The sequence below is a fragment of the Helianthus annuus genome, chromosome 4, assembly GCF_002127325.2.
Source record: "Helianthus annuus cultivar XRQ/B chromosome 4, HanXRQr2.0-SUNRISE, whole genome shotgun sequence".
NCBI classification, from domain to species: domain Eukaryota; kingdom Viridiplantae; phylum Streptophyta; class Magnoliopsida; order Asterales; family Asteraceae; genus Helianthus; species Helianthus annuus.
The window spans coordinates 69764686-69775343 of NC_035436.2; the positions used below are offsets into that span (position 1 = coordinate 69764686).

At 42.8% G+C, this 10658-nt stretch overlaps 1 non-coding gene across 1 annotated transcript; it reads left to right on the plus strand.

The window, feature by feature from the left end:
• Positions 1-6438: 6438 nt before the first annotated feature.
• Positions 6439-6545, plus strand: LOC118491749. Its single transcript, XR_004892194.1, has one exon. It is a non-coding gene; the product is annotated as a small nucleolar RNA R71 (small nucleolar RNA).
• The last annotated feature ends 4113 nt before the right edge of the window (positions 6546-10658 follow it).

Here is a 10658-nt window from a genome sequence, read left to right on the forward strand (position 1 = left end):
CCCGATCCGAAATAATAGGGGTTGGCACTCCGTGCCTCGAAACAACTTCTTTCAAGTAGATGTCTGCTAACGTAGAGAACTTATCCGTTTCTTTGATAGCCAAGAAATGAGCAGACCTTGTGAGTCGATCTACGATCACCCAAATAGTATCATTTCCACGCTGGGATCTAGGCAGACCAGTAACAAAATCCATGGAAATTTCTTCCCATTTCCACTGTGGTATCTTGGGTTGTTGCAGTAGGCCTGAGGGCTTCTGGTACTCCGTCTTGACTCTCGCACAAGTCAAACATTTGCCGACGTAAGTTGCTATGTGGGCCTTCATGCTAGGCCACCAATATGTAGTTCTGATGTCGTGATACATTTTATCCGAACCTGGATGTACCGAGTAGCGAGACTTATGAGCTTCGTCCATCACAAGTTCTCGTAAACCGCCATATAGTGGGACCCAACTACGTCCTGTTACATAGTAGGCGCCGTCTTCCTTCTGTTCTAATCGTTGCCTTAAGCCGCGTAAGGCTTCAGCCCTGACGTTTTTTGGTTTCAATGCTTCCACCTGAGCATCTCGTATTTGTGCAGGAAGATCAGACTGAATAGTAAGCTGCAAAGCTCGTACACGCCTAGGTAAAGTGTCTTTTCGACTGAGCGCGTCAGCCACAACATTGGCTTTGCCTGGATGGTACTTGATGGCGCATTCATAATCATTAAGTAACTCGACCCATCGTCGTTGACGCATGTTCAATTCCTTCTGCTTGAAAATATGCTCGAGACTCCTGTGATCGGTGTAAATAGTGCACTTGGTACCGTACAGGTAGTGTCGCCATATCTTAAGCGCGAAAACAACAGCTCCCAGCTCTAAATCGTGCGTCGTGTAGTTCCATTCATGAACTTTGAGTTGCCGCGAAGCGTAGGCAATAACTTTATCACGCTGCATCAATACACAACCAAGCCCCTGTATCGATGCGTCACAATAGACCACAAAATCGTCTGTGCCTTCTGGCAATGAGAGAATAGGTGCACTGCATAGTCTATCCTTCAGGTACTGAAAAGCCGTTTCTTGTGTATTTATTACCCCAATGATAGGTAACACCTTTCTGCGTCAGCATTGTAAGCGGCTGTGCGATCTTTGAGAAGTCTTTGATGAATCGTCTGTAGTACCCTGCCAAACCCAAGAATTGGCGTATTTCCGTTGGTGTACGCGGTGCAGGCCAGTTCCTGATCGAATCTACCTTGGATGGATCAACATGAATCCCATCCCTGTTCACCACATGGCCTAATAAGTGGACTTCACGAAGCCAGAAGTCGCATTTTGAAAACTTGGCGTACAGTTGTTCCTTTCGAAGAAGTTCCAAGATAAGACGTAAGTGCTGCTCGTGTTCCTCCTGACTCTTGGAGTGGATCAAAATGTCGTCGATGAAAACGATGACGAACTTGTCTAGATAGGGTTTACACACACTGTTCATTAGATCCATGAAAACTGCAGGCGCGTTCGTAAGCCCAAATGGCATGACTAGAAACTCGTAGTGACCGTAGCGAGTTCTGAATGCTGTCTTGGAGACGTCCTCATCCCGGACTCTCAGTTGATGATAACCTGACCTTAGATCAATCTTGGAGTAGTAACTCGACCCTTGCAACTGGTCGAATAAGTCGTCAATACGAGGAAGAGGATAACAGTTCTTCACTGTGACCTTGTTCAGTTCACGATAGTCTATGCACATTCTGAAAGTGCCATCCTTCTTTTTCACGAATAGTACTGGAGCTCCCCAAGGCGAAGAGCTTGGACGAATGAAGCCCTTATCCAAGAGCTCTTGTAGTTGCTTAGACAGTTCTTCCAGTTCAGTTGGAGCTAAACGATACGGTGCGCGAGCTATAGGTGCTGCTCCTGGAGCTAGCTCGACTTGAAACTCGACCTGGCGATGAGGCGGTAGACCAGGTAAATCTTCAGGAAACACTTGAGGAAATTCGCGTACAACTGGAATATCCTCTATTCTTTTCTCTTTCGTCGATGCATCAGTAATGAGTGCCAAAATTGCAGTATGACCCTTTCGTAAACATTTCTGAGCCTTCAGGAAGGAGATGATGCCAACCACGGCACCACTCTTGTCGCCTTGAACTTCGAGAGGTTCTTTACCAGTGCGGGGAATACGAATGATCTTCTCCTTACATAGAATCTCTGCTTGCTGCTTGGACAACCAATCCATGCCGATGACGATGTCGAAACTACCCAGAACTATAGGAATAAGATCGATGGAGAAAGTCTGACCAGCGAGGATAAGATTACAACCCTGAACTATGTGTGTGGCTTCTAGACTTTTACCATTAGCTAGCTCTACGACATGTTTGGTGTTTAGGGGAGTTGGCGCACGTTTTAACATTTGGTTAACTTTCAAAGACACATAACTTGTATCCGCACCCGAATCAAACAATACAGTAACATAAAAGTCGTCAAGAAGAAACTTACCCATGACTACGTTGGGATCATTTCTGGCATTACCCTGCCCCAACACAAATGCACGACCCCTTGCTTCGTTGCCGTTCTGGTTCCCACCGTTGTTGTTGTTGCCATTACCCCGATTGTTGTTGTTGTTGTTGTTCTGGTTTCTGTTTAGCTGAGGGCAGTGTCTTTTGAAGTGACCCTCAGCGCCACAATGAAAACATCCCCTGTTGCCCTGTTGCTGATTCTGCTGTGCTGGTGGCTGCTGCTGATTCTGATTCGCAGGCCGAGGGCTCCTACAATCCTTGGCCTCATGACCCATCTTGAGGCATCTTTGACAGCGACCCTTGTTACACTGGCCACTGTGGTGTCTGTTACAGTTGTTGCACCTTGGAAGGTTCCCTCGATATCCACCCTGCCTGTGACTGCCTGAAGAGTGCTGACTAGGACTCTGATAACTGTCAGTCTTTCGCTGCTGAACCTGTGACTGAACTGAAGCTGATCCCTTGCTGGAATCCCCATCCCATTTTCTCTTGTTTTCACTGGGAGTAGCAAGTGTAGTAGAAGTGGTAACGGTAGCAGTAGCGCTGATACGTTTAGGCAGCTTGTTCTGTTCCACTGCCTGATCCGTAAGGCGATGAGCGAGGCGTTGAATAGCCTGGATGTTGTCAAGATTAGCCGATGTCACATGGCTCTGAATCTCTGGCGCTAACCCCTTGAGGTACAACTCAATGCGCTTAATTGGAGGGTCCACCATAGTTGGACACAGCACGGCCAGCTCGTTTGACCTTTTAGTATAAGCTTCAATTTCTGACCCAGTCATTTTCAGATGGTACAACTCATCTTCCAACTTGTGAATGTCTTCCCGAGTGCAGTATTCCCGTTTGATCAGTTCCTTGAAATCATTACAAGGAGTGGCGTTAGCAGCTGCCAACCCTAAAATCTGAACCTGCGCGTTCCACCAAGTTAGCGCAATCCCTTCTAAAGTACCAGTGGCATATTTCACCCTGCGAGCCTCAGGGCATTCACACATCTCGAACACAGACTCGAGCTTTTCGAACCAATGGAGGAGTCCAACCGCTCCCTCCGTGCCACTGAATGTGCTAGGACGACAATCCATGAAGTTCTTGAAAGTACATACAGGCTGATGAGCGGGTTGACCTAGTGTGTAAGAACAGAATGAGGTTAAACATAAGAGTTGTTTAGGAACGTAGGATCTAAAGATCCTAGGATGAGTTACGACTGCAGGGTATACCTCCTGCGTTTGCAGCAGCAAGTGCCGCAGCAACTTGTTCATTGATAAGAGCCGTCAACTGGGCTTGTGTCAAGTTAATACGTCCGGCCATTGATCTTCACATCAAAGGCAACATAAGTGAGAAAGGTTCGCGAATAGTGCGATGACAGAAGAGTGTAAGCACATAAGAGTTCTCAAGCAATAACAGATAGTGAGCAATGTAATCTAAGCATACCACGAGCAAAGTTCTATGTAATTCTAGCAAGTAGGCAATAAACATAAACCTTATTACCTAGGATGTTGAGTCTTGCACGTGGAGCGAAGCGTCATTGTGGATCGTTGAGCACTGTTCTGGTTATAGTCTGGTTTTAATAAAAACGTTTTCCCCATATTAAAACCAAGTTCTCTATAACCAATGGCTCTGATACCAATCTGTCACACCCCCAAAATCCACCTGCGGAGTATCACCGCTTGGGAGCGTGACTGACCAGGATCAAGCCACCAATCATATTGAACATGTATTTAATATATAAAAGTAAATGCCATTCAACCACCAATATGAAAGGTGTTCAAAATATAAGTATGTTATCATTGTTAGCGGAAGCGTATAAATAAAACCCAACATAATAAAGTATGAAAAGTCATAAAGTGTTTAACGAAACAATCACGATCCAAGCCCACAACGACCAGCTCCTCCCTGTGCAAGCTCCATGTATCTAACGACCTGCAAGGCATGTAACAGAGGATCAACAACTAGTTGAGCGAGTTCACAGAAAGTAAATGCGTAATAGTAAGTTCGTTAGTAACATGTGGCTCTACTGGCCGATAGTACGTTCTATTGGTGGGGGCTTCCCATGTTGTATATCCACTAGACTATTCGTAACCATAAGTGTTCTTCATAACCCGAGAACAGTAATACGTACAAGCTTAACGTAGGTTTTACGTAAGTATCCTTCACAAACCGAGGATAGGGGTACGCGGGGGTTTACGTAGGTTTTACGTAAGTTCCTGACACAACCGAGGCAGTAGTGAGTATAAGTTCACGTAGGTTTTACGTGAGTGTCCTTCGCAACCTGAGGACAGTGAGTAGCACAAGTATACGTAGGTTTTACGTATGTGTCCTGCACAACCGAGGACGATGGTAGGTAGTCTAGTATCGGTGTAAGTACGAATCTATTCAATCTCATTCCTTCAATCCCATTCCCAAGCCCTGGGAATCCCATGCTTTAGTAAGAGTGTGAACTCACCTTGATTTGCTCGGTATATTATTGCTTCTAGGGTTAATTAGTGTTTAAGTCCGTTACACACGACCTAGGGTACATTGCACATAAACTTGATGTGAGTGTTTTACGTACAATTAGGGTTTACAACCTTAAAATCCAAACAACAGTGATTCCATGTGATATATGTTTACAGGTTTACGCTACATAGATTGCACACACATAAATCGTCATACCGTAGCATACGGTGACATATAATGCCATACAGTGTTTTGAATTCAGTATTGTAAACATCATAAGTAAATCAGACTATAATAGCATCAACAAAAGTCATACTAAGCATCATCGCAAATAAATTCGGACTAGTATCATGAAACTCGGACTCTATTCATGCAATAAAAGGTCGGACATGATAAATCATTAAAAGTCGGACATGATCAATCATTAAAAGTCGGACATGATCAATCATTGTAAAACTCGGACACACCACCCACTTATAAAGTTCGGACCAATTCCCTCCTATACATGAAACTCGGACCAAGGACTCTTACAAGACTCAGACAAGGAGGCTCTACAAAACTCTGACATAACTTTCCTTTCTCAAAAAGTCGGACAAGAGGGGTGGGGTTTCCCTACTTAATACTCGGACAAAGGGGAGGGAGGGCCTTCCCTGCTTTAAAGTTCGGACAAGGGGGGGCTTGATGCCCTAAAACTCGGACACCCCCTTGTGTTTATATAAAAGGTCGGACAAGAGCATGCAGGTCAAAACTCAGACTTAACATGTTTTAGAGTTCGGACTTCCATCCATCTTAAAACTCAGACAAACATCTTCACATTACAAAGGTCGGACTAACATAAATCATACAATATTCAACTCCATTGTAACGTTTTCTACGATCAAGAAAACCCTAATTCATGCCTTTGCATAGCAGAAATCAAATCAACAATGAACACTTTCATCATATCAGACATATCTTGACATCAACCAACCGATTACACAACTAATCAACATCATTTCACAATCATCAGGATTCAATCAAAAACTACAGAACTAGTATGTGAAGAACTAGGGTTTAGCATGAATCAATAAATCAACAATTAACAACAAGGAATGATTAAACAATTACCTTGAATTGATTCTAGACAAAAAGAGGGAATCAAGAGTGATGAAGAACTTGTGCCAATGATGATGATGATGATTGCCAGAGAGAATCAGAGAATATGAAAGTACGTGCTTTGGTTTTGTGTGATGGTTAGTGAATGATTAGGGTTAAAAATGATTAGAGTTTCACTAATTACTCTATACATCCCTAAGTATCATCTTTTACATAAGTACACCATCTCAAAGTAATTCACAGTTTCACCACCAAGTTCATACATTTGACAACACTTAACACATAACCATGCACAATCACACAATACACTTCATTGTATCAAAACGTATACAATTTCATAGCAAACCAATCATGCAATTAAATAACTAAACAAGCAATAAATACGAAAGTGGAATCTTGGAAACTCGAGTTGTCACAGATACCTGTTGCCATATCGCAAGGCCATGATGTGGACACTTGCGTAATAGTTCCTTGAACCTTTCCCAAGTTTCATATAAGGATTCCCCGTCCTCTTGTGAATATGTATTAATCTCAGTCATTAATTTAGCCGTTTTAGCGGGAGGGAAATACTTATATAGAAATTTTTGGGCTAGTTCATCCCAGGTGTTTACCGATCCAGCTGGGAGGGCGTTGAGCCAAGCTTTTGCTCAGTCTTTTAGTGAAAAAGGAAACATTCGAAGGCGGATGGCGTCATTTGATGCTCCATTGATCCGAAAGGTATCACATATTTCTAAGAAATTAGCAATATGTAAATGGGGATCCTCATCCGGAAGCCCATGGAAGGTTGCGGAGTTTTGGAGCATTTGTATCAAATGCGGCCGAAGTTCGAAGTTATTGGCTTCAACATTTGGTGCATTGATAGCGGCGCCCAGGTTACCTACGGTAGGTCGTAGATAATCCATGAGGGTACGTTGGTCCGCCATTTGAGGTGGATTTCCCGAAACTTTCTCTTGGTTTTTAGCTTTTAGTCTTTTTCTGAGAAAGCGTTCGGGTTCTTCTAGAGGTTCTTTTATGTCCTTATTAGAATTGGAGGTCATACACTATGTAAGATGGCGCATGGTTCCAAGTCCTGCAATAAAAACGGAAAAGAGTGCTGGTCAGAAGGTTCACCACGGCCCCGTGCTCAGCGAACACGGCCAGTGGTCGGAGTTACAGTGATTGTTTTCCAGATCCCAGTTACTGGAAAGTTGGACACGACCCCGTGTTGCACCGACACGGCCCCGTGGTCAGCCTTCTGTAACTTGGAAAACTAAAAACTGCCAGTAACGATGCTGGGCACGGCCCGTGTCCGACCAGGCACGGCCCGTGCTGAGCTCTGCAGAACCTGAAAAACTAAGAAAAATCCTAAAAAAATAAAAAGAAAGATAAAAAATATGATTAGGCCGTTGATTCCTAACTTTCTTAAAATCCATGTGTCCCCGGCAGCGGCGCCAAAAACTTGATGTGCGTTAGGTGTGATATAATTTAGATTTATATTTAAGCCCTTTTTACACTTTTAGCCAAGTTTTAAATTTATAAAACACGATATTTACTAACACTAAACACACATATGGGAAAGTGCACCCATCGTGGACGTAGTATAGTGTTGGTAAGATACCGAGGTCGTCCAAGGACACAAGAGCTTTTAGTACCGGTTTATCCTCAACGTCTAATCAAATCAAAAAGAAGTTATAAAAGATTTTTAAACTAAGAAAATAAAAACTAACTAAATGCTGAAAATTAAAATAAAATAAAAACAGATAGACAAGATGAATCACTTGGATCCGACTCGTGTATTAGTATAACCTTTGATTATTTTCGCACTTTTGCACTTGTTTAAGAGATTATCTTAGTTATTGTAGTAGGTCTCTCTTTTGAAGGCGACGTTACCCTCAACCCAGTAGTTTGAGTCAGCAAGGATACAATCCTAAAAGGTTGGATTATTGGAAGATAATGAATTAAGTTATTAATGCAAATTATGGTAGGCCCCGCTTTTGGCGGTGACGTTACCCTCGCTAAGTAGTCTGAGTCAGCAGGGATACAGTCCTAAATAGCCGGGTTATAGTATTAATAGTAGTTAACTTATGAGGGGGTCAAAGAGTTTGGATCCCCGGCATCCAATACCTATGGGCATTGAAGGAGATCCTACTAAATTTGACCCAGGTCCCTTGCAGGACCTCTAAACGCTGAACAAGGGCAAGACCCTTACCAAACCGTTCCCTTAACCCCCGACCAGGTAGCCAACATACCTCCATATAGACCGTGGAGATATGAATGGTGAAAATCTTTTATTTTATATAGACAGTAAAATAATGCCAAGACACCACGGACAAACGATAAGGAAAGATCACCTTCAACATAAGCAACTAGTTATTAAAGTCATTAATACAAAACCAAATAAAAAGTGCAAAAGATTAAAAATAAAAAGTATTATACTAAACACTTGTCTTCACCAAGTGATGTAAGAGACTTAGGCAAACATGGCCTTGATTGTCAAGAACTCTTATGATCAATCTTGGATCCCGAGACAACTCACACACTCTATGATGGACAATGGATGATGGTGGTGGATGATGGTGTTGTGATGGTGGTGGGTGGTGGATGAAGTGTGAGAGAGGTGGTGTGCCAAGGGATGAGTTGAAATGAAACCAAGCACTCCTATTTATAGGCTGAACAGAAGGCTGGGCACGGCCCCGTGTCCGCTGGACACGCCCCCGTGCCTGTCTGACACTCTCTCTCTTCATTAATTGTAATTTGCAATTACAATTAATGCGCCTGCTGTACTTTCGCCATGCCCCCGTGCTCACTGGACACGGCCCCGTGGTGGGCAATAGAAGCTTCTATAAGTTTGTCTTTTCTGCTGCTTCTTGGGCACGGCCCCGTGCTGGCTGAGCATGGGGCGTGTTCAGTCTTCTGACTTCTCTTTTCTGCTTGGGAAGATGCCGTTGAGGGGTCGGGCAATCCACTTTTGTTCCTTTTCTTGTATTTATGTTACATTTAGCTTTCTTTTTGCTTCTTTTGTGAATTTGAGCTCATTTTATCCTGAAAATACAAAAGGAAGACAAAAACACTCTTTTTCCAACATTAGTACTTAAAAAGGGTTAGTTTTATGCCTCAATTGATGTAATTTATATGTTGCATTTTACACACATCAATTGAACATGTTGAAAACTATTTAAGTGTTGAAGTTTAAATGTCACATGTTCGAGCGGTTAAACCGATCGGATGGTAGTCCGATCGGACAACAACTCGTTCAACGTTCAAACTTCAAATGTTGGTAACTAGTTTAAGTGTGGGACCCAAGGTGTAGATCGATCGGCTGACAACCCGTTCGGGTAATAGTTCAATCGGACGGTAGTCCGATCGGACAGCATTCCGTCCGGGTCGTTCCGTTCGTCTTACACTTGGTTATTTTGGTAGTTTTTCGTTTTATCGATATGTGTTGATAACGTGTTAAGCAACGAAAACCTCATCAATACTTGGTACTCCTGATCGGACAGGAATCACCCAAATCCGGTCAGTTAACTGTTCGAGGCGGTGTTCCATGTTTAACCCAAAATCGGTAAACCTCGTGGATAGAATCCAGATCTTAGACCAACACAACCACAAGAATGAGTAGGAAGTCAGTGCAAGCTCCGATTCTATCGGTATTGAGTGTAAAAGAGTTGAAAGAAAGTTGGAAAACCATCTTTCAATCCTTTTCACCGTGAATATGTTTAGATCTATGAAAGATCTTTGTTTATTTATGTGGAAATCGGTTAGATTCAAGTTGTTCTTGAAGGATTGAAGTCAAAACATGAAGTTCCTAAGAACACCATGATGACATCACCCTGGAACACCTCAAATCTAGTGATTTCACGGTTAAAAGTTAAGATTTAAAAGATAGAAAGGTGTAGAATCATGTGTAGATAAAAGATGTACAAGATTTAGGTTGAGATCTTACCGGAATTGAGAGAAATCGGAGAAAAGGCAAGGTTGAAGCGCTGGTCGGACAGAGAGTTCCAAAAGTAGAAAGTTTGATGGTGACATGGGGTATTTATAGGGTTACCCAAAGTGGAAATGGTGGATCGATCGGGTGGCAGCCTGATCGATTGGCTGGCCGATCGAGCGGCAGCTCGATCGATCAGCTGGTCGATCAGTTGGTCACCTGGTCGATTGGCTAGTTGGTTCGAGTGTTCGGTGCGACGAGTTTTGTTGTTTCGATTGAGATTGCGAGCGATGCGAATGCGATAGAGTTTCCTATTCAAATTACTTTTAATCCCAACTACTATATCTAACATACAATCATCATATTTTACTTACGTTTAGCGTTTGCGATTCGATTGCGATTCGAGTTTCGATTGTGTTTCGATTGATCACCACAAGATAACATAGATAACATGCACAAGTAACACATAAAAGGCACACACACACGTATATAATTAACCAAAATGCGTAATTCGAGTTGCGAGCGCGATTGCGATAAGCGATAAGCGATGAAACTTGCGATAAATATCGATTAAACCTCGATTGTTACTAGATACTCCACATAATACAACTAACGTTAAGCATAAAATAGACTAACTACGAGTCAAAGAAGTCAAAAAAGGAATTGAGCAAGGAGTGACAGATTGCAATTAGCAATCTTTTCTTCCTTTGACTTCAATCTTGACTTTGACTTTGAATTTTGAAACACAGGG